At 47.7% G+C, this 23,867-nt stretch overlaps 1 protein-coding gene across 2 annotated transcripts in view; it reads right to left on the reverse strand.

Annotated features, from left to right (window-relative positions):
• chst11 (carbohydrate (chondroitin 4) sulfotransferase 11) overlaps positions 1–23,867 on the reverse strand; it is a 243,637-nt gene that overhangs the window by 2,596 nt on the left and 217,174 nt on the right. The window lies entirely within an intron of this gene.

Here is a 23,867-nt window from a genome sequence, read left to right on the forward strand (position 1 = left end):
CAACTCATCATAAGAAAGGGCTTCACACACCGACCACAATAACTACCCAATTGGTGTAGAGTCAATTAGATTTAACCACACTTTTCAAGGTTGAAATCCTGGGTTGCGAGAGCAAATACAAAAACTCTTAACCGCAGTATGTAGTGTCCAGGGGAGATTGTAGGCATAGCATCACTAATCTGGTAATTTAAGGCCCATGTTAATGCTCTGAGAACATGGATTCAAATCCCACTTTGGCAATAGGTGGAATTTAAATTCAATTAATTAATCAATTCAATTAACAATTTTTTTTAAAATTGGAATTGAAAGCCAGCCTCCATGACCATGAAATTATCATTGATTGTTGTAAAACCCCATTTGGTTCACAAATGCCCTTTAGAGAAAGAAATCTGCCATCCTTACCTGGTCTGGCCTACATATTAACTTGACACTGACTGGATCCTTAAATCTGAATTGGCCCAGCAAACCACTCAGTTCATGGGCAATTAGGTAAGGATGGGCACATCCCATGAAAGAGTATTAAAAAATCCTTCAGAACAAAGTAGTTACTTGGATTCTCCGTTGTACCGACAGCACACCCACACCCGGGGATTTTTTTCGACAGTGTAGGGCTGCCCACAGTGGATAATCCCATTGGCCGGTTGGCGGGATGGAGAATCCCGTTGCCGGCGGGGGCGCGTGGGATAGAGAATCCCGCTGCCGGTGGGGGGGGGGGGGGGGGGGGGGGGGGGGCGCACCCCACCAGAAAACTGGTGTGGTGTGGCAGAGAATTCCGCCCGAGATCTAAACTCCTCGCCATTCTGAGTTTCTCTATCTGCTTTGTGGGAGAGTCAATTTATGAAGGGAATGCTCCTAATGCTGTTGTTATAAAATTAACTTGCATGCCGATACTCTTTTAATGCAGAACAATGACCTCAGGTACTTCTCAGTGATGTGGGCAGACTGAAGTGGATGCTGAACCTAAGAAGAAGATGCAGAGGGAGGATGACCTTTTGTTGGATCAAAGAGTTGGGTTTCAAGGAGGGTAAACATAGGCCAGAGCACCGGGGATAACTCCACTTCAAAATAATGCAGCAGGATCTTTTACATTTAACATTTCATTGGAAAAACGGCCTCGCTGACAGTTCAGCACCCCCTCTGATGGAGCATCAGCATGGATTGTGCGCTCAAGCTTCTGAAGTTGGGCTTGAACTCATGATCTTCTGACTCAGAAACAATTAGTGACACCCAGAGAACCACGGCTGACATTTGTCCCTATGCTACCATGGCTTCTTGCTAATTGAAAGCGGCTGAATATTCAGTAAACTAGTCTTTAATTAGTAGAAAGAAAAGCATATTGGTAGTCATACGCAGCAGGCAGTGCCTTGGCGTATCCGTTTCGCCTGTATACATGTGGTTCTCCCTTGGTTTCTGGTCTGGCGTTGAATGGCCAGGGCAGTCACAAGGCCCTATTTGTTGAGAATGTTGATGCTACTGTCCCAGTAGGTAGTTGTAATGTAAAGTCAGCATGAACCAATTTCCATGTGATTTCCTTTCATGTTTTACATGGGTTTCCACAGAACTCATTATAAGCCTGTTAGGCAGAGCTGCTGAGAGTGTTGGTCTGTGAGACAGAACTGCACCATGTTAATAAGCTCCAGATGTGACACCTTGCACTGATAGAACCGGCAGCAGTTTGGAAAGAGAAAATAAGCAGAATGCAAAATAAAAATAATTACTTTAACTTGGCATTGCTTCATTTCAAGCCTTCCATACTTACAAGCTAGTATTTTTTAAAAATTACAACATGTCATTCATTTTTGCAGGGAGTTTGGAGAATACAAGATAAATGGATTGAAAAAGAAGATCACATGGTACCTCAGCATGTCTGGATGTGATAATGGAATAGCCAAGAATATAGCAACATCAAGCAAATATGCCCAGAGCTGGAGCTACACCTGTGGACATGAATGGTACAGTACTTGAAAGGGGACCCATTTGAAGGCATTTTCTTTACCTATTTTGTGCATGGGTAAGTTTTTCTTGTGTTTTAAAAAAAAATCTTTTTATTGCTTTTTCTCATATTTCTAAACAGTCGTTGTGTATATAAATTACATTTTCTTTACCGCGCTAATTTACTTTATTTTATAGAGAGGTTTATTTTGTCCTTCGTTTAACTAACGGTATGTACATTTCGTTGCCGTCGGGATCGGTCTATGATTGATTCTCCCGCACTCCCCCTTCCTCACCCCCCACCCCTCCTATTGGCTTCAGCACCCTTCCTCATCTTTTGTGGTTTCCCCACCTTCCTTCCGCCCCCCCCCCCCCCCCCCCCCCCCCCCCCGGGGTTGCGCAGTCCTTTGGTTCTTCATCCTTTGTTTTTTTTTTTCCCTGGCTTACTCCTCGTTGCTGGCCTCAAACAGGTTTTGGAACTGGCCGACAAACTGCCCCCAAGTATCCGGGAAGCCTTTCCCTGACCCTCGGATGACGTACTTAATCCTCTCCAGGTGGAGAAATTCTGAGAGGTCAGCGAGCCAGTCTGCAGCTTTGGGTGGTGCTGCCGATCGCCAGCCGAGCAGGATTCTCCGGCGTGCGATCAGGGAAGCGAAAGCTAGGGCATTGGCCCCTTCTATATGTGTAGCTCTGGCTGCTCCGATACCCCGAAGATTGCCACTATTGGCCATGGCATCACCCTCACCCCCACAACCTTGGACATTGCCTCGGAGAAGGCTGTCCAGAACCCAGCAAGCTTGGGGCAAGCCCAAAACATGTGGGTGTGGTTGGCCGGGCCCCTCTGGCACCGTTCACATTTGTCCTCCACCTACGGGAAGAATCTGCTCATTCGGGTTCTGGTCAGGTGCGCTCTGTGCAGCACTTTGAGCTGCATTTGGCTTAGCTTGTGCAGGAGGTGGAGTTCGCCCTGCTCAGTGCTTCGCTCCAGAGTCCCCATCCTACCTCTGTCCCAGCTCATCCTCCCATTTGTGTTTGGTCTCGTCCAGTGGTGTTCGAGCTCTGTCCAGTAGCTGTCAGTATATTTTTCTCCCTTCTTGCTGCTTGTGCCTCTCAGGTCCTTTAGTAGTGTATTTTCTGGGATCCTAGGGTACCCTACTGTCTCTTTGTGGAGGAAGTGTTTTATTTGGAGCTGTCTCAATTCCTGTCGTTTTGCTCGTTTCTACTTCCTCGTCAGTTCGTCCAGTGTCGCAGCCTGCGCCCTTACGTAGAAGACCCCAACCGTCAGTGTGCCCCCTTCCTGCCTCCATCTTTTGAAGGTGGTATCTAGCATAGCTGGGGGAATCTGTGATTGCCGCAAATGGGGGCCACGGGGGACATTTTGGTTATCCCGAAGTGTTGTCTCAACTGGGTCCACATTCTCAGCGTGGCCGCTATCACTGGGCTTGTTGTGTATCTTGTTGAGGAGGATGGGAGTGCTGCTGTGACCAGGGCCCAGAGGGTCGTTCCTTTACAGGATGCCTCCTCCATTTGTACCCAATCTGTGTCGGGTTCTTGTACCCATCCCCTCACTTTTTCTGCCATTGCTGCCCAGTGGTAGTATTGTAGGTTCGGTAGAGCCAGGCCCCCTTTGACTTTTTCTCTTTGCAGTGTCGGTTTGGGAATTCTCGGTTCTTACCCTTCCACACAAACGGCATGATTAGACTGTCTACGTTTTGGTAAAAGGCCTTGGAGATGAAGATCGGGATGGATCTAAACAGGAAGAGGAACCTTGGCAGTACATTCATCTTGATCGTCTGCACTCTTTACGTCAGGGAGAGTGGGTGTGAGCCCCACCGTTGAAGGTCTTTTCTTACTTCCTCTACCAGGCTGGTCAGGTTCCACTTGTGGACCTGTGTCCAGTCTCTAGCTATTTGGATCCCCAGGTAACGGAAGCTGTTCTGGGCCGTTTTAAATGGGTTTCTAGTGTTTTTTGTTATGTACTCCAAAGTTTCTGTCAAACAAGTCCCAAAGAACGATGTGGCTCTCTCTTCCCTTCTGAAATTACTGATGCAGGAGCTGGATTGTTGAAAATTTCAACTATATAATGTAACTGTAAAATGTAAATACAAATAATGTAAATGTAATTTATAATGTCAATGTAGTTTATAATGTAAATGTAAATATATGGAAATGAATATGATGTGAATATATGGAAATGCATAAAATGTAAATGTATATAATGTAAATTTAGAATATAATGTAACCATGCTCTATGATCCCAAGCAATTTTGCAGTTGAAGATTCAATTCAGATGCTTCAACTTAATCAGTGGCCTCTCAATGTAAAAACGAATCCTCAAATTTATCGTTAAAAGACCACAATTGCCCCAGTAGATCTAGTTCAATCCAGCCTTGCCCATTTTGGAATTCAATCCTGAATTGAAGACGTCTATCTCAGGACCTAAGCTGACACCAAACGCATTGCTATAATAGGACAGGATCCTGACCCGTCCTGCCGGCGGATTTTCCAGTCCCTCCGAATGCGACCCCCCCCCCCCCCCCCCTCCCTTCCCGACCCCCATAACGGGTTCCCTTGGCGGCAGGAAGGACAGCACATGCATCACGCCATAGACTTTGGCCGGACCGGAAGATCCCATTGGCGGCCAATGGTGAGCCCCTTCGCCGTTGGAAAAAACGCCGCAGACCGGCTGGAAAATTCCACCCCAAGAATTAATGGTCAACTCAGTTACAAAATATATGGCTGAATTTTACGGCCCTGTCGCGGTGGTGGCTGGACCGTTAAATGCAGCGAGCCGTTCAACAGTCCACACCATAAAGTCCCACCAGTGTAAAATGCTGCCCATAGTTTGGGTAATAAGGCAGTAATTTATTTACTGCGATGCCCATAAGTAGCTCAAAGTGTTCTCTCAGTTCTCGAGGACAATTGGAATCTTTGATTAAATTATTACCTACTTACTCTTTCCGGTCATTAATATATTTGGATAGATACACAAAATACCCTGCATTGTACAGTTCGAAACATCTACCTTGGGCCAATGGCCAGTTTTCGGGACTGGTAAGAAATCTATTCTGATTGAATGCCGAGGACATGTAATCAATGGAAGTTGGCCGTTTGTTTCTGTAGACACAACAATCCTCTTTATCTCATTTATTTAAAAAAATTAACTTTATAATGTCTGATAGGGTGAAGCACATATGGGTAAGTTATAGCGAAACAATTGCATTCCAAAACTTATCACTTTGACAAAAAACATTGTCACTAAAATATATTCCTGAACTGCTTTAACGGGGAATAACTAAACAATTTTGGAAATTCACCACCCCAGGGACAATTCCAATTCAGATTTCAATTTAGGACAGTGACAGATGAGCTGCGCTGGACCAACACATTTTGCCAGTTTTAAGTCAAACTTTTTAAAAGGAAAATTCCACTTCCTATAACCAATGGCTAATGGCCCTTTTGACTAATTCTGGTCTTCGTCGTCTCTGATTTCCTTCCCTCCAGTGTTGGTGTCCGAACCTCGAGCTATCTGGGCTCCAGCTCGGAAATATCCTCCCCTAAACCTCTCCCCTGGCTCCTTTCCTCGCTCCTCTTTTGAATCGTTTATTAGAGCTAACCTCTTTTATCACCTTTCGGTCATCTGTCCCTTCTGTGATTGACTATCAAATTCTATTTAAAGATTGCTCCTGTAATGTGCCTTGGAACGTTCAATGACGTTAAAGGTGCTACATTATTGCTGCTGACTTTATGACGTGCACGGATAAGATTACAAGCAAGATTTTCCGGCCCTTCCTGCCGATGGGGGTCGTCCAGTCCCGTTGAAGGTGACCTCTCACTGCCCCCCACGCCCCTCCCCTCCCCGGGCAGGACAGGCCAGCCATGCAAAATGGGGTACACTTTGGTGGGAACCGAAGATCCCGTTGGCTGTCAATGGCGAGCCGCCTCCGGCACTAGAAAACACACCGCGCAGGGGTGGGAAAATCATGCCCAATGTGTCTTTGATGCTGCTTCTCAATGCTACCTGTGGCACTATGAAGCTTCATTTAAACCGAATAAAAGTTAATGGCGCGCAAAAGCATGGGAACCCAACAGAATCTGTTTACAGGTATATTCTGTTGAATGTGTTCGTGATGACACAGTCCATGTGAGCTCCTGGATTGGTTTTGATCTCAAGAGGTTGGAGAGGAATTCTTCAGAAAGGGAACCATGATGTGGAGATGCCGGCGTTGGACTGGGGTGAGCACAGTAAGAAGTCTTACAACACCAGGTTAAAGTCTGATCAAACCTGTTGGACTTTAACCTGGTGTTGTAAGACTTCTTACTGTGCTGAGAAAGGGAAGAAAGGGATTGATCGCAATATTCCAGCCACAATGAGTGCAGGCAAGTTTGATGGTGAAGCTGGACTTTTTCAGCCCATTAATTTCACATGTTCACACAAAATACATACTTATCATCGTTTCTTTTTTCAGATGCAAAGAATTGCTGAATAGAAGAAAACAATTGACTGGTCACTCTCTTTCACTTTTAGTGAATCCTTCATTTTGTTAGCTGTGCCTCAGTGTCTGTATTCTTGCCTCTGAGGGCTGGGTTCAAGTCCCACTCTAGGACTTGAGAACAAAATTCCAGGCTGACTCTGGTGATTGTCTCTTTAAGGGGAACACAGCAGAGGGACACCCACATGTTCACATAAAATACATACTTCTCGTTGTTTCTATTTTCAGATGCAAAGAATTGCTGAACAGAAGAAAACAACTGGAAGCCTCTTGTTCAAGTGGAAGGTGTGCCACTTATTCCAGCTGCATCTATTGAGCACCTTTCACACGGTAAAACATCCCATGTTGCTTTATAGGACCGTCATTAGCCAAAGTGTAACACCGAGTCACATAAGGAGATATTAGGACCAATGGGCCAAGGCTCTGTGTACAAGATAGGTTTTAAACAGCATCATAAAGGAGGAGAGAGGGAGCCGGTTGGGTTCAGGGTAGGAATTTCCAGGTCTTGGGACCTAGGGAGCTGAAATCACAGCCACCTACGGTGGAGTGATGGAACTCAGGGACGTGCAAGTGTAGAGATCTCGGAGGGTTGTTGGGACTGGAGGAGGTTGCAGGTGGGGGAGGTGGGGGGAGGAGGGTATGAGGCCATGGAGGGATTGGAAAACAAGGCAGAAAAATGTACTTCAGCTGGGTCCCGATGTCCCCCATGGAACTGGATCCATTTTGTTCTTTCAAATAGCATCAAAGTTGGTTAAATAATCGGAACCGTTCCTGCGAATAGACATGAAAACCATAGCATTGTACCCTGTTCAATCAATCCATTTGTGCCTGTAGTATTAGTGAAGGCTGATTAATTATTTATTATTTTCTTATTATTATTTATTCTTTGATGGGATGTGGGCACCCCTAGAAAAGCCAGCATTTGTTGCCCATCCGTAATTGCCCTTGGACAGTTCAGAGTTAACCACGCTGGTTAAGCAGCTGCTGTTTTGTTTCACTTAACTTCTCTCCATTGACCAGACCTTAGTGGAAAACAATGTTGTTTGCTACATTAGTAACTCATACTCAAATGGTGCTGAACCACATTGATTTTAAATTGATCTGATCAGAGCACCTTCTGTGATGTTCAGTGTTGCATTGTTCTGTGTAAGCTCAATATGCTTCAGAGGATTCCTTCAGGTTTTGTTATTCATTCACGGGATGGAGATGACATTGGCACTGCCAGCGCTTATTGCACATTTCTAAATGCCCTTGAAACGGTGACGATGGGCCGTCCCTTGAATAACTACAGACTCCATGTTGAAGCTACACCCACAGTGCTGTTACAGAGGGCGTTCCAGGATTTTGACCCAGCAACAATGATCAAAATGCAAACTATTTCCAAGTCAGGAAGGGGTCTGCCCTTGTGGACTTGGAGGCAGTGGTGTTCCCATGTGTTTGCTGCACTTGTCTTTCCGAAGGATAGAAGTTGCAGGTTTGGGAGATGCTGCTGAAGAAATCTAGCTGAGTTGCTGCAATGCATCTTACAGATGCTACACCCTGCAGACACTGGTGGTGGAGAGAGTGAACTTATAAACTAATGGGTGGGATTCAAATCAAGAAGACTGCTTTATCCTAAATGTTGTGGAGCGTCTTGAGTATAGGGGGAGCTGCACTCATCCAGGTAAGTGGTACGCTTGCTTGTAAATGGTAGACAGGCTTTCAGGAGTCAGGAAGTGAGTTACCTGGGGAAGAATGTCCAGCCTCTGACCTGGTCTCATAGCAACAATATTTATATAGCTGGTTCAATTAAGTTTTTGGTCCCAGGAAGTTGATGGAGGGGGATTTGAGGATGACAAGGCCATTGATGTCAAGGGGAGGCGCTTAGATTCTTTTGTTGAAAATGGTCATTGTCACCCCAGAGGGTGGTGGGAATCTGGAACTCACACCCTAAAGGGTGGTAGAGGCAGAAAACCTCACAACATTTGAGAAGTATTTAGATGAGCACTTGAAATGCCATAGCATACAGGGCTATGGACCAAGTGCTGGAAAATGGGACTAGAGTAGATAGGTGCTTGATGGCTGGCGCAGACATGATGGGCCAAAGGGCCACTTTTTGTGCTGTACAGGATGTAAATGCTACTTGCCACTTATCAGCCCAAGTCTGAATGTTGCCCAGGTCTTGCTGTAAATGGGCACGGATTGATTCAGTATGTGAGGCAAAAACTGCACATTAGACAGCTAACATCCCTACTTCTGACCTTATGATGGAGGGAAGATTACTAACAAAGCAGCTAGGTTAAGTGCTTACCTAAAATGGGCCCATGACAGGTATTGGAGCTGAAGTTATTGGCCTCTACTAACCACCGCCACAACCATCTTCCTTTGTGCTGTGTGTGTGACTCCAGCCAGTGGAGGATATTCCCCCAATTCCCATTGGTTCAGGTGTTGCTAGGGCTCCTGGATGATGCCTTGATATCAAGGGCATTCACTCTTACCTCACCTCTTAAGTTCAGCTCTTTTATCCATTTTTGGATCAAGGCCGTAATGAGATTTGGCATAATCCAAACTGAGCATCAGTGAGCAGGTTATTGCTGACTAAGTACCACTTGATAGCACTGTCGATGACACCTTTTATCGTTTTTCTGCTGTTTGAGAGTGGACTGATGGGGCGGTAATTGGCTGGGTTGGATTTGTCCTGCTTTTTGTGTGGACAATATACCAGGGCAACTTTCCACTTTGCCGAGTAACACAGATGTAGATAGATGCCAATGTCGTGGCTGCACTCGGACAGCTTGACTAAGGGCACAGATCGTTTTAGACCCCAAGTCTTCAATACTATTGCTGGAATATTGTCAGGGCCTAGAGCCTTTGCAGCATCCAGCACTTCATGTGAAATGAATCAAATTGCTCAGGACTGGCATCTGTGATGCTGGGGGGGGGGGGGGGGGGGGGGACCTCCGGGGGAGTCAGTGGCACTTCTGGCTGAAACTATTTGTTCTTTCCGAGTCTAATTCTGCACTCAGAGCTGACAAGAATAACATTCATTACTAGATTGACTTTATTGCATCAAATAGTCCATTCCCCAGCTCTGCAACGTCTCTTACCTAACCAACACTTGGAGCCTTAATAAGCTGTCACTGGTGTGAACTATTTCAGATTACAAGGATATTGTACAGCACAAACCAGATAATATGGTGAGTCAGGGGCAATCACTTTGCTAGCAATTCAATCCACATTTGAATTAGTTTCCTTCTGAAAACACTCCCAGTGCTGAGCCAGACTATCTAAAAGCTAATATCCTGCCTGTGGATACTGTCGTTATCAATTAGTGACGCTGTGATAATAGTACAGGTGGTGGACAGCACCAGTAATCAGGGCTGTCCAACTTCTGGCTTCTAACCAAGTGGTGAAGGACTAATGAGGGAGTAGAGAAATACTGGAAGCTGTTTCCTTATACTCGGTGATGTGGGTGTTTTCCTCAGCTCTCTATTATTCCACTCTGTTCACAAAGAGTGATCACAGGGGGCAGGTGAAAAAAAGCCCATCCGCAGGTAAGCAATTTAATGGCCTGGAAATTGGATCGTGCCTAACTCAGAGGATGGCCCTGGGTTCAGTAGCATGTACCTAAAATGGCGGTGGGAGGTCCACTGCACAATAGTCTGCCAGCCACATTAAGGGTATGCTGGTGAACCGTGTGCACCAGCTGTGACTCCAGTGGCACCTTGCCAGTCAAAGTGGCAATAAGATTGGCCAGCTGCAATGCCGGTCAAGGGTCGGATTGATGAATCCAGGCAGATGTATTACCAGAGGTTTCATCATGTGAACTGTTGCTGTTGGATTGCCGATATATCTTGGAGCAATCTGAGACACACGTCGCTAAATGTGCAACAGGTTTATGTACAAGACTTTTAAAATAACTCTGCAATCAGAAAATGTCTGCACCAACTCTTGCTTTTTAGTAGGTTCGTGGTGTCTGTTTACTTTGCTCTGAGTCCACACCCAAGCTGAACCAATCAAGCACAGTAAGAATAGATCAGTTACCAGACATAGTCAAACACTGATCGATTGAACACTAAGGCCGGGATTCTCCAGTATCCAGTGAGGCGAGCCGTGCCGGCCTCCACACCTTCGGGGGCTAGGCCGGCGCTGGAGTGGTTGGTGCCGCGCCAATTGGCGCCGAAGGGCCTCTGCCGGACGGCGCGAATTGGCGCATGCACAAGAGCGGCAGCAGGTTCCCAGGACCGCTGGCGTGATTCCTGCACATGTGCAGGGGATTTCCTCTCCGCGCCGGCCATGGAGGAGCTTTACACAGGCCGGCGCGGAGGGAAAGAGTGCCCCCACGGCACAGGCCTGCCCGCAGATCGGTGGGCCCCGATCGCGGGCCAGGCCACCATGGGGGCCCCCAGGGGCCGGATCCCCCCGCGCCCACCCGAGGACTCCGCAGGCCGGCCTCAGAGCCAGGTCCCGCCGGTACGGACCTGGACTAATCTACGCCGGCGGGACTGGCCCATCGGGGACCGGAGAATCGCCGGGGGGGGGGGGCCACTGCCAACGGCCCCCGACCAACGCGGCGCGATCCCCACGAAAAAACCGGGGCTGGAGAATTTGGCAGCCGGCGTCGGAGCGGGATTCACGCCATCCCCCCGGCGATTCTCCCCCCCGGCGATTCTCCGACCCGGCGGGGGGTTCGGCAAATCCTGCCCTCTATCTTCCTTTGACAAGGCCACCCCATCATTGATCATCCAACATACCCCTCCTCATGATGGCAGCCTTTCCAAGACGAATTGGAAAGTAAATATATTCTTCATTCCTTGATTAGATGATTCTTGACTGCTGGTTAAAGGCATGTTGTCCCACATTTTTTAAACTAATGAGCAGAAGTGTTCACATAAAACATGTGAAAAACACAGGGCAGGATTTCACACCCACGGTAAATGAGAGGTGCAAATAGAAACGTGGGAGCAACATCCCGTGAGAGTCAAAAACCAAGAATCTTGCAGGCAAGGTCTCATTTCAGATTTTCCCCAAAGGGCAATGCCTCCTCAGGGGAGCTCCAATCGGGGTGGGAGGGGGTTCCCCTACCCTTCAGGGGTAAGGCCCTTGCCTGAATACGTGGTGTTGGAGCCCCCGTGTGCTTGGGGGTGGATTCCCTGTTTTTTTTAACTGGAGATCGGGATGCCATTATCTGAGGATTCCCGGCGTTGCCGGCCTTTCCCAGCCCCACCCCGCCAGCCTGATGGCGTGAGCCACACTCGCCATGGCTTCTGTACAGGGTGCTGGCGAGAAACGCGGCTATGCAGCCGACAAGCTGCACATTGGTGTCCTCGCCTCAGACAGCACTCTGTGCAGGATTGGAAAAATCACACCCCCAATTGTTAATGCCCTTCCAGTGTCCCGGAGGTTGACATTCAATTCGATATGTATCTGTTTCCATTGCTCTTTCAGGCGGTGTGTTCCAAATCTTCAGAATTCACCGCGTTTAAAAAAAATCTTTCCTCACCTCTGTTTCTTTTATCAATTACTGTGCATTAAATCTGTGTCCTCTGGTGATTGAATCTTCCTGCCTCTGGGAACAGTGACTGGGATTCTCCAGCCTCCCAGCCACCTGTTTATCGGCAGCGGGAGGCGGAACGCTGCTCGCTGGCAGCGGGATTCTCTGCTCTCCCCACTGTCAATGAGAATTCCCATTGAAGCCACTCCATGCCGTCCGGAAATCTCGAGTCTGGGGTGCGCTGCCGGCAGGATGAGAGAATTCCACTGGCAGCAAACATCCGGGGAATTCTGCGCAGTTTCTCTTCATTTATTCTGTTTAAAAGCGTTTGAACACTTTGATTAAATCTTCTCTTAACTTTCTTTGCTCTGAAGAGAACTACTGTATGCCAAATTAAACTTCACTCTCTACCTCTCTGCAGAGTTGGAGCTGGGGATATATACAAAGGCTCTGTTTGATGACCCCCCCGTCACAGATCAAGGCCATTAACTCGCTCCATTTCCCTTAGGACATGCTCCTGCCTCCAACCTCCTGCAGATACATTTGTGAAACAGTCACTGAGGAATTATTACTAAGGGGAATATCATAAACATAACTCATTCAGCCCTGTCACACAATCTGGTTTTAATATCTCTTGTAAAGCTTTTATTGAAACCTTGTAGAAGATATCAAAGTGGATCGAAATATAATGAGGATCACATAACGGGATGGAATCAATCAGGAGGCTCACTCAACTGTAGCATTTCCTCTCGAATCACATAGTAAGATCTTCTCTGATTTCTTTCATGGGATTTGATCATCCTTTTTCATCCAGCATTTATTACCATTCCCGAATTGTTCTTGAGCAGGTGCCTTCTTATTTTTTAAAATAATTTTTATTGAAAGAATTTTTTACATGAAGATATTTACCCCACCGAACTATAGGATATTACAAAATATTCCCTCTTAACAAATATACCCCCCCCCGCCCGAACTCGCACGCGCGTTGTCCCTCCCCCCCCCTCCCCCCTCCCCCAAAAACAAACAAAGCAACAATCAACATCAAACATGAACTGCGAGCAAATTTGCCCGCATTTCAACCGTAAATAACCCACCACAACCGTTGTTGCCACCCCCCCCCCCCCTCCCCTCCCCCCCGGGTTGTTGCTGCTGCGACCTCTGTACCCTATCTCTGAGCCAAAAAGTCGAGGAAAGGCTGCCACCGCCTGAAGAACCCTTGTACCGACCCTCTCAGGGCGAATTTGACCCTTTCCAACTGAATAAAGCTTGCCATGTCATTAATCCAAGTTTCCACGCTTGGAGGCCTCGCGTCCTTCCACTGTATTAGTATCCTTCTTTGAGCAACTAGGGACGCAAAGGCCGGTACTCCGGCCTCTCTCGCCTCCTGTACCCCTGGCTCCACCCCAACCCCAAAGATCGCAAGTCCCCATCCTGGTTTGACCCTGGATCCCACCACCCTCGACACCGTCCTTGCCACCCCCTTCCAGAACTCCTCCAGTGCCGGACATGCCCAAAACATATGGACATGGTTCGCTGGACTTCCCGAACACCTGACACATCTGTCCTCACCCCCAAAGAACCGACTCATCCTTGTCCCCGTCATATGGGCTCTATGTAGCACCTTAAATTGAATGAGGCTAAGCCTCGCACACGAGGAGGAAGAATTAACCCTCTCCAGGGCATCAGCCCATGTCCCATCCTCTATCTGTTCTCCCAGCTCCCCCTCCCACTTGGCTTTCAGCTCCTCTACTGATGCCTCCTCCGCCTCCTGCATTACTTTGTAGATGTCCGATATCCTCCCCCCTCCGACCCAGACCCCCGAGAGCACCCTATCACTCGCCCCCCTACTGGGGAGCAAGGGAAACCCTTCCACCTGGCGTCTAGCAAATGTCTTCACTTGCAAATGTCTAAACATGTTTCCCGGGGGGAGCCCGAATTTCTCCTCCAGCTCTCTCAGGCTCGCAAACCTCCCATCTACAAACAGATCCTTCAGCTGCCTGATGCCCACCCTGTGCCAGCTCTGAAATCCCCCGTCCATGTTCCCCGGGATGAATCTGTGGTTCCCTCTTAACGGTGCCTCCATCAGACCCCCCACTTCCCCCCTGTGTCGCCTCCACTGCCCCCAGATCTTGAGGGTGGCCGCCACCACCGGGCTCGTGGTGTACCTCGTGGGAGGGAGCGGCCATGGCGCCGTTACTAGGGCCCCCAGGCTTATGTTGCCACAGGACGCCCTCTCCATTCGTTTCCAAGCTGCCCCCTCCCCTTCCATCATCCACTTGCGCACCATCGATACATTTGCCGCCCAGTAATACCCCGAAAGATTGGGTAATGCCAGCCCTCCACTATCCCTACTCCGCTCCAAGAAGACCCTCCTCACCCTTGGGGTGCCGTGCGCCCACACGTAGCTCATGATGCTACTCGTCACCTTTTTGAAGAAGGCCCTAGGGAGGAAGATGGGCAAGCACTGAAATAAGAACAAAAACCTCGGGAGGACCGTCATTTTAACGGACTGCACTCTGCCCGCCAGCGACAGCGGCACCATGTCCCACCTTTTAAATTCCTCCTCCATCTGTTCCACCAGCCTGGAGAAGTTCAGCTTGTGGAGAGTCCCCCAGTTCCTTGCCACCTGCACCCCTAAATATCTAAAACTCTTTCCTGCTCTCTTCAACGGGAGTCTCCCGATTCCCTCTTCCTGGTCCCCTGGGTGTATCACAAATACCTCACTCTTGCCCAAGTTTAGCTTGTACCCCGAAAAGTCCCCAAATTCTGCTAGCAGTTCCATCACCTCCGGCATTCCCCCTTCTGGGTCTGCCACGTATAGCAGCAAGTCGTCCGCGTATAGCGATACCCGGTGCTCCTCCCCGCCCCTTATCAGCCCTCTCCACCCCCCTGAGCCCCTCAGTGCCATCGCCAACGGTTCAATTGCCAGTGTGAAGAGCAGGGGGGACAAGGGGCACCCCTGTCTGGTCCCCCGGTGGAGCCCAAAATACTCCGATCTCCTACCATTCGTCACTACACTTGCCGTCGGGGCCGAATAGAGCAGCTTCACCCATTTAATAAATCCCTCCCCAAATCCAAACCGTTCCAGCGTCTCCCACAGATACTTCCACTCCACCCTATCAAATGCTTTCTCCGCGTCCAATGCCACCACTATCTCCGCCTCACCCTCCACTGCCGGATTCATGATGACGTTTAGCAGTCTCCGCACGTTCGTATTAAGCTGCCGCCCTTTCACAAAACCCGTCTGGTCCTCGTGTATCACCCCTGGCACACAATCCTCTATCCTGGTAGCCAGGATCTTTGCCAGCAACTTGGCGTCCACATTCAGGAGCGAGATAGGCCTATATGACCCACACTGCACGGGGTCCTTGTCCCGCTTCAAGATCAGAGAGATCAGTGCCTGCGACATTGTCGGGGGCAGAGCCCCCCCCTCCCATGCCTCGTTGAAGGCTCGTACCAGCACAGGGCCCACCAAATCCGCATATTTTTTGTAAAATTCCACCGGGAACCCGTCTGGCCCCGGCGCCTTCCCCGACTGCATATGCCCAATCCCCTTGACTAGCTCCTCTAACCCTATCGGCGCCCCCAGCCCCTCTACCAGCTCCTCTTGGACCTTGGGGAACCTCAATTTGTTCAAGAAGCCCTCCATCCCCCCTCCCCTCGTCGGCGGCTCTGACCGATACAGCTCCTTATAGAAGTCTCTGAAGACCCCATTTACTTCTGGCCCCTTCTGCACCACGTTCCCACCCCTCTCCCTCACTCCCCCAATTTCTCTAGCCGCATCCCGCTTGCGGAGCTGATGCGCCAACATCCTGCTCGCCTTCTCCCCATATTCATAAATCGCGCCCTGCGCCCTTCTCCACTGTGTCTCTGCCTTTCTGGTGGTCAACAGGTCGAACTTAGCCTGCAAACTGCGCCGTTCCCCCAACAGCCCCTCGAGCAGGTGCCTTCTTGAACCGCTGCTGTCCAGTCACACACACATAGATCTGTGGGACTGTCTATTTAATCACTGTGGTGCACCCACAGTGCTGTTGGGGACCCAGCGACAGTGAAGGAACGGCAATATATTTCCAAGTCAGGATGGTGTTTGGCCGAGTGGGGAACTTGTAGGTGGTGGTGTTCCCATGCATTTGATGCCCTTGTCCTTCAAGGTGGTAGAGGGCAGGGCATGGGATTGGAAGGAGCTGTCAAAGGAGTCTTGGTGAGTTGCTGTAGTGCATCTTGTCGGTGGTACACATGGCTGCCACTGTATCAATCATGGAGGGACTGAATGTTTAAGGTGGTGGATAGGGTGCTGATCAAACAGGTTGCTTGGTCCAGAATGGACCAAGAGAGTCTCTTGAGTGTTGTTAGAGCACACTCACTCAGGCAAGTGGAAAGCATTCCATCACACTCCTGATTTGTGCCTTGTAAATGGTGGACAGGCATTGGGGATTAGGAGGTGAATTACTCTCTGCAAAATTCCCAGCCTCTTACCTGCTTTTGTGGCCACATTCTTTATATGGCTATTCCAGTTAATGTCTGGTCAATGGTGACTCCCAGGATGTTCCCAAACAATTTTAGGAGTAGCAACGTATCTTAGTATCTTCATATTGGCTGAGAGGAATCTGGCGCCTTGCCAAACATAACTGTCCCTTCCTTAGGAATTGGATAAATACGTTAATGGGGAACATTTGGAAGGCCGTGGGGAAAATGGGAGATACTTATACTGTGGGGTGAGGGAATGAAACATGAGTCATAGCCACAGAAACCAAGGGAAGAGAGTGCTAATAGCAACATTTTCTATGCCTTTTAGCTTTGACAAAGGGTCACCTGGACTAGAAACGTTAGCTCTTTTCTCTCCCTACAGATGCCGCCAGACCTGCTGATATTTCCAGCATTTTCTCTTTTGGTTTCAAATTCCAGCATCTGCAGTAATTTGCTTTTATTACGTGATAGCCATTCACTAGTTCAATGCATAAGGCAATGCCTCGAACAATCAGAGTCAAACTTCCTGGTTTAAAGTTCAACAATGCTGGGCAGTTAACTGTCAGTCACCGTCAACTGGTGCATTCTCCAAAGCAATGCCTCTACCATCAGAGTTCTCATTGTAAAAAGTTGACATTGGTATTATTGCAAGTGTCCTGATGAATGTAAGATGAAAAGTTTCGACAGAATGACTTTTTTTCATTCTCTCATATACTTCCAGGTTGGGCAAAATTCAGCAGCCTCATCGCACCTAATGAGGTGTGGGGACGAAGCGCTGAAACTTGAGGCCCCTTGTGAGGTTTGTGACACCTGAAATGTCATGGAATCTCGCGAGGCGCGGGATCTGCATCTCGCTCTCGCTGGGTGAGATCCAGATGCGCTTTTTAAATGATCCCTTAGACTCATTTAAATATGCACTCATCCAATTCACCCAAGATCCAGGATTCACTGGGCTCGTCAGCGAGGCCTCAACTTGGCGCCATTTGGTACTGGCTCATAAAGTCATGAACCAGTCATGATGGCACCTGGGATGGACTCTTTGGGGATTTGAGGCCCCTTGGTGAGGGGGGGGGGGGGGGGCGGACAGGGAAGGGTGGCACCCTAGAACTCCCGCTGGCACCTGGGAACCTTGGCACTGCCAGCCTGGTACCTTGACACTGTCACCAGGGCATTCTGGCAGTGCCACTGGCCACTGTGCCTTGCCCATAAGTGATGACATGAGGAGGGTCTTGAGGACCCCCAAAGAGGTAAGTTGGGTGAAGTGGGGGGTCCTGATGCCGTAGTGGAGGCGCTGAGGTGGGTCAAAAGACAGGGGGTTGGGGGGACTGACTTTAAAAATGGTCTCCCATTCCGCCAGTAGCCTTCCTGCACTGGCGAGCTTTCACTGGTTCAGGAAATGTCTTAAAGAGTTGCCTCGACAGGGGGTTCCTTGCAGGACCAAAAAAAAACCCATCTCCAGGTGCTGAGGAACACCCCACTAAATGCGCCTCTCAGCGAACTTTAATTCGGCTGAATCGTTATCAGAATAAAGGAGGCGATTAAAGCTCACAGTTTAAGTGGGCGTGTTGATATTAACCGATACTCGACTGTTGCTGATACGAATAGTCGATTTAACAATACATATGTACAACAACAATTTGTATTTATGTAGCTCCTTTAACCTATTTAAATTTTCTGAGCACTTCACAGGCGGGGACAACAGGATGACAATTTACAGAGGTCCTCAGAATGAGAAATTAAGGTAGCTCAATCGGTTCTATGGAACATCTCAAAGGGAAAGAGTGAGGAGAGGGGGTTGGGAGGAAAGGGATTCCTTGTTTTCAGTATTTCCAGAACCCCAATCCCAATTTGTTAATCAGTACCGATGTTGAGGGAGGAAACTCCAGAGCTCAGGGCCTTGGTGGATGAGGGCACGTCTGCCAATACCGCGGTGAAATCATTGGGTTACAAAAGAGGCCAGGGTTGAAGGAATGCAGAGTTATTGACTGTTAGAAGAGGTTAGCAAGGGGCCAGGATTCAGGGATTTGAACACAAGGATGACAATTTTATAATCAAGACACGGGAGCCAATTTAGGTCAGTGAGCCCAGGAACAATGAATGAATGGGACTTTGTACAAGTTTTGATTTGGGTGATAAGAGTTTTGTGGACACCTGTATTAAAATAGTAGCAAGAAAATTTTGAACCTTCATCTATAAATATTGATAACAGTCATTTCATTATGCTGAAAGCTTGGTCTATGGGGTAGCTGCATCGGAAAAAAATAGCTGCCTCTTCTTAAAACTTCAAATTTCTTTATGTTTCCAGTCCTCGAATCAATATAGCAAATTAGTTCCAGTACATTGAATTAAGTTTCGCCTATCAGAGCCAAGCTGATGTTCCCAGTTTGTCCTTAGTCTGTCCGGTTTCAGTTAAGATGCTTTGAAACACTGCCTGGTAGACTAAATATCGCACATAGTTATCTGCTGTTGACTCCTCTCTGTTACTGAATGTAACTACAGATCACTGAGCCCCTTACAAGTACAAAGAGCATTTTATTTAGCTGTGACTAGTCTTTCAGGGCTGGGCACTTCATTGAAAGGGCAGCATCGTCATCAGAGTCCATTTTCGTTAAGTTTTCGCAGAAGTGCTGTAATTGTAATTGCAGCCTGGAACTTGAGAGAGAGAGAGAAAGAGAGAGAGAGAGAGAGAGAGAAAGAAAGAGCTCTACAGCTCTTTTCTAGTGTGGAGCCAGTACCGCAAGGGCCCATCATTCTACAGTTATGCTACATATCCATGACCTTTTACAAAGTACTGCAAAATGGTTACAGAAACAGGCCATTTGGCTCAAGAAGAGTGAATGGTATAAACAAGCCTTCTCCTACCTTGCCTCAAAGTATCAAACCCCAACAACATGAGCTTCTTTCTCATGCATTTATCCTACAAATGCATCTCAGCTATTCTGTCGAGGGAACATAGATGGTGTAGGATGAAGTCATGTGTTGTGTCACACATCACTGCGAAATGCAGATCCCCACAGTGTTGTTTGATTTATCACACCACATGGAGATCATGTGTGTCGATGTCATGGCTCCACCACCGAACCATACTTGTTGCTGCCATTGCAACATACTCGCAGGAGATTAATCTTCCATTCCTGGAGACTCAGGGTAGCCAAAAGCAATGACTGGATTAGATTTTCGATTCATTTATGAAATGTGGGTGTCTCTGGCCAGCATTTATTGCCCGTCCCTAATTGCCCTTGAACATAGAACATAGAACATTACAGCGCAGTACGGGCCCTTTGGCCCTCGATGTTGCCTAGTGGCTTTCTAGGTCATTTCTGAGAGCATTTTTAAGAATCAATCACATTGCTGTGGGTCTGGAGTCATGTCTAGGCCAGGCCAGGTAATGATGGCAGATTTTCTTCCCTAAAAGAGCATTAGTGAATACAACAATTGCCAGTGGTCGCAAGGACATAATTAGACTTTTTTAAATTCTAGAGTTTTATTGAATTCATATTTCACCATCTGAACCCAGGTTCCCACCCTGGGTCTCTGGATTACTAGTCCAGTAACAATGCCACTACGTGCTCTCCTCCCTGCCACCTCTACCCCCACCCGCCCGCACTTACCTTCCAAGTAATAGAAGTTTGAAAAAACATTAAGTTTAAAAATGAGATTGGTGACTCTTTATTAGTCAAAAGGGATGAAAATGGGTCATGGAGTCAGGTTACAATCTCGGTGAAAGGCTGAATGGCTGCCTCCTGTTCCTATGGGGACATAAATGGAAGCTGGGGCAACACAGCAGGATATTTATCTATCCGAACCGACCACTGACTGATCAGGTAGCTCGAAAGTAAATTAGCAGACACGGGAAGCAATTCGGTCTGTGCGAGCAAACTTGCAAAGAAATTCCATAGGTGTGAAACGAAGGTGAATAAAACTCCGCAGGCTGAGCCCCTTAGGATTGATTCCAGTCAGCAATCTGTACTAACTGTGTTTTCACTCAATGGATAAAAGATCCAATAGCTTTTGTTTTGCAAATAACTCCCAAATTCAATTTAATTGAACTACAGATCTTAAATAGAAGAACTCCTGGTATCTGGGAGGCTGCAAGCATAACTTACGAAAATAAACCTTCAATGATAAAAAGCAGAGACAATATTTTGTGAGAGACCAACTGTCCGAATCAGAACTTCAGTAAACTTCCCAAGGCCAAAAAAATAAAAATCCTTATCAAGTTGGCGAGGACTACATGTCAAAAAAAAAGAACATCACTACAGATGCCAGAAATCTGAAATAAGGACGAGAAATGCAGGAAATGTTCAGTAGGTCAGGCAATATCTGTTGGTTTTCGGGTGCAAAGAGTTGTACCCGACTGAGCATTGCAGACTGGCACATTGCAGTCCTGTCCAAGGCCCAGGACTACGTGCTGAACGATGCACTAAAGCTTGGGGCAGCTGCCGCCGATGCGCAATGGGAGAAGGTCGCTGACTAAGACCTTTCAGCCACAGTGAACTGAGGGGCCTGAAAGTGTACAGAGCCCCTTGGGCTGTATGGCACACGCTGAATGTACACAGTGAGTATTACATGTATCACAATTGTATGGAAGCATCTCAGAGTGCAACATGATTTATATAGAAACCCGGAATATTTTTATAGCACCTTTTTAACAATCTGAGGCTGTTGGAAAACATTTCACCGTCAATTATGTATCTTTCAAGTATGATCACGATTTCAATGTGGGAAATATCACAGCCAATTTGCACACAGCAAACTCCTAGGGCAGGGAATATATACTCTATTTTCAGTGGTGCTGGTTGAGGGATGACCATTTTTCAACATTCCCCTGTTTGTTTTTATTACATTTTAATGGCATCTCTTACAACCTACTCAGAAAAAGCTTTAAGTTGACATTTTATGGAAAATGGATGATTTCCCACAGTGCGTGGCACTGCATTGTGTTGTAATGTTCCTTCAGCGGGTAGCAGCATGCCATCACTTGGAGGGATGCACATTATTTGATACAGCCTCAGTTTTTGGGCAGCACGGTAGCATTGTGGTTAGCACAATTGCTTAACAGCTCCGAGGGTCCAAGGTTCAATTCCCGGCTTGGGTTACTGTCTGTGCAGAGTCTGCACATCCTCCCAGTGTGTGCTCCAGTTTCCTCCCACAGTCCAAAGCTGGCCATGCTAAATTGCCCTTAGTTGGGCAGCACGGTGGCCTAGTGGTTAGCACAACCGCCTCACGGCGCTGAGGTCCCAGGTTCGATCCTGGCTCTGGGTCACTGTCCGTGTGGAGTTTGCACATTCTCCCCGTGTCTGCGTGGGTTTTGCCCCCACAACCCAAAAATGTGCAGAGTAGGTGGATTGGCCACACTAAATTGCCCCTTAATTGGAAAAAATAATTGGGTAATTTAAATTTATAAAAAAAAAAAAAAAAATTGCCCTTAGTGTCCAAAATTGCCTTTAGTGTTGGGTGGAGTTACTGGGTTATGGGGATAGGGTGGAGGTGTGGACCTTGGGTAGGGTGCTCTTTCCAAGAGCCGATGCAGATTCGATGGGCTGAATGGCCTCCTTCTATGGCTGTAATTTCCATATGCTTGGAGCAGAACACAGAGACACAGCTCAGAGATTCTCAAGCTTTCTTTCCTTTTATTTGTTCATGGGACTTGAGCGTCAGTGGACAGGCCAGCATTCCTTGCCCATCCCTAAATGCCCTTAAACTTTCTCGGCCATTTCAGAGGATGGTTAAGAGTCAACCACATTGCAGTCGGTCTGGGGTCACATGTAGGCAAGGCTAGGTAAGGATTGCAGATTTTCTTCTTGAACGGATATTCATGAAGCAGATGCGTCTTTACGACAATTGGTAATATTTTAGTGTCACCATTACTGAGACAACCTTTCAATTCCATTTTATAAAAATTGAATTTAAATTCCACCAGTAGTCATTTGAACCAATGTCCCCAGAGGATTAGTCTGGATTACGAGTCCGGTGACATTAGCCACTGTGCTATCATCTTCCCAGGTAGCCATGTATATGCTTACATGTGCCCAGAATTAACAAATGAATTCGCACCATGTTTGCACAATTCCTTATGTGCGATTGATGTCTTTATGGACACCAGGGATAACTCCCCTGCTGTTCTTAGAAATAGTGCCGTGGGGTACTTAGCATCCATCACAGGGTGGGGGTTTGGGGGTTGGTGGTAGGGACTGCTCTTAGGTTAACGTCTCATCCGAAAGCCAACACTGCTGAGAGTGATCTGGTCTTTCAGTAGAGCACCCGAGTGTCAGTCCTTATTTCTGTGCTCAGGGACGGAGTGGGGCGGGAACCTACAGCCACTGTACATGTTTGGAAGGAATGGGTATGAGGCTCATCCGTGTTCTGTGGGCGTAACCCTCTCCCCAGTCACTCACCTCAGGAATGTTGATCCTCCCTGGCTCACTAAATTCACCTTTGACCTTTTGCAGATTTTTTGGTGCTCCCCAAGGCTGACCAAACCATTTCACTGCCAGGTGGAACACATTTTTTCACAGGCTTTAATGGTAAAGCTGGGTCAGGATGAGGGGGAAACTTAATGGCCATAACTGATCAAACAAACTAACGTGGCCACAATGGGAATGCAACCTTTCCCAACGTTCCATTGGCTGCTATTGCTGGAGGGAGGAAATTGAGAATCAACCCATGGTGCTTACGTGGCCATTACACAAAGCCCCTTTGCACCACAATGACCAGAAATTTCTCTTGGAGCAAACTACAAACAGAATGAAAATCAGCTTCCCTGCTGCATTTCAAATGTAGCTCCAACTCCACAGGAACTGAAAGTTTTGGCCAATTATTTGACACATGTTGGTATGGATTTCTCTGATGGTTGGGCCCCTAATACCATAAGACTAATTTTGGAGTGATTAAATATGAGCTGTGAGTCCTTGTACTGCTGGCCCTCCTGGAGGAATTATTGGATAAATCCTGGCCTTGTTCTATAATGGTCAAACAAGCGGGCTGGATTCTCTGTTAGCGAGATCCTCTGTTTCCCCGGCAGCTCACTCGCGCTTGCGGAATTCCTAAGGGCGTGGGGGTGGCCATAATAGGAAACCCCATTGGCGGCTGCCGGGACGGAGGGACCTGCTGCCGGTGGGAGCACACCGCACCAGAAAACGGGTGTGGCGGGACGGAGAATCCCGCCCAGCTGTTTCCCAGCTGTTTCACACCTGCCAATCAATATGTCCACTGACGTTGCGTGAAGTCAATGTCCATTTACTTGATTGGTCAATGAATGAAATAATGAAAAATATTGTTGCTCCAATGTAGTCCAGACTGAGAATATAGAGACAGGAACATAGAACATAGAACATTACAGCGCAGTACAGGCCCTTCGGATAGGCCATTCAGCCCTTTGCCCTGCCCTTCAATTACATTTTGGCTGATCAGTATCTCAACTCCACTCATAGGTGCCTTGGTTCCATATCCCCTCAATACTCTTACCAACAAAAGGACAGTAAGTTCAGGATTTTAAAGGG

This window comes from Scyliorhinus canicula, chromosome 20 (genome assembly GCF_902713615.1).
Source record: "Scyliorhinus canicula chromosome 20, sScyCan1.1, whole genome shotgun sequence".
Classification (NCBI taxonomy): domain Eukaryota; kingdom Metazoa; phylum Chordata; class Chondrichthyes; order Carcharhiniformes; family Scyliorhinidae; genus Scyliorhinus; species Scyliorhinus canicula.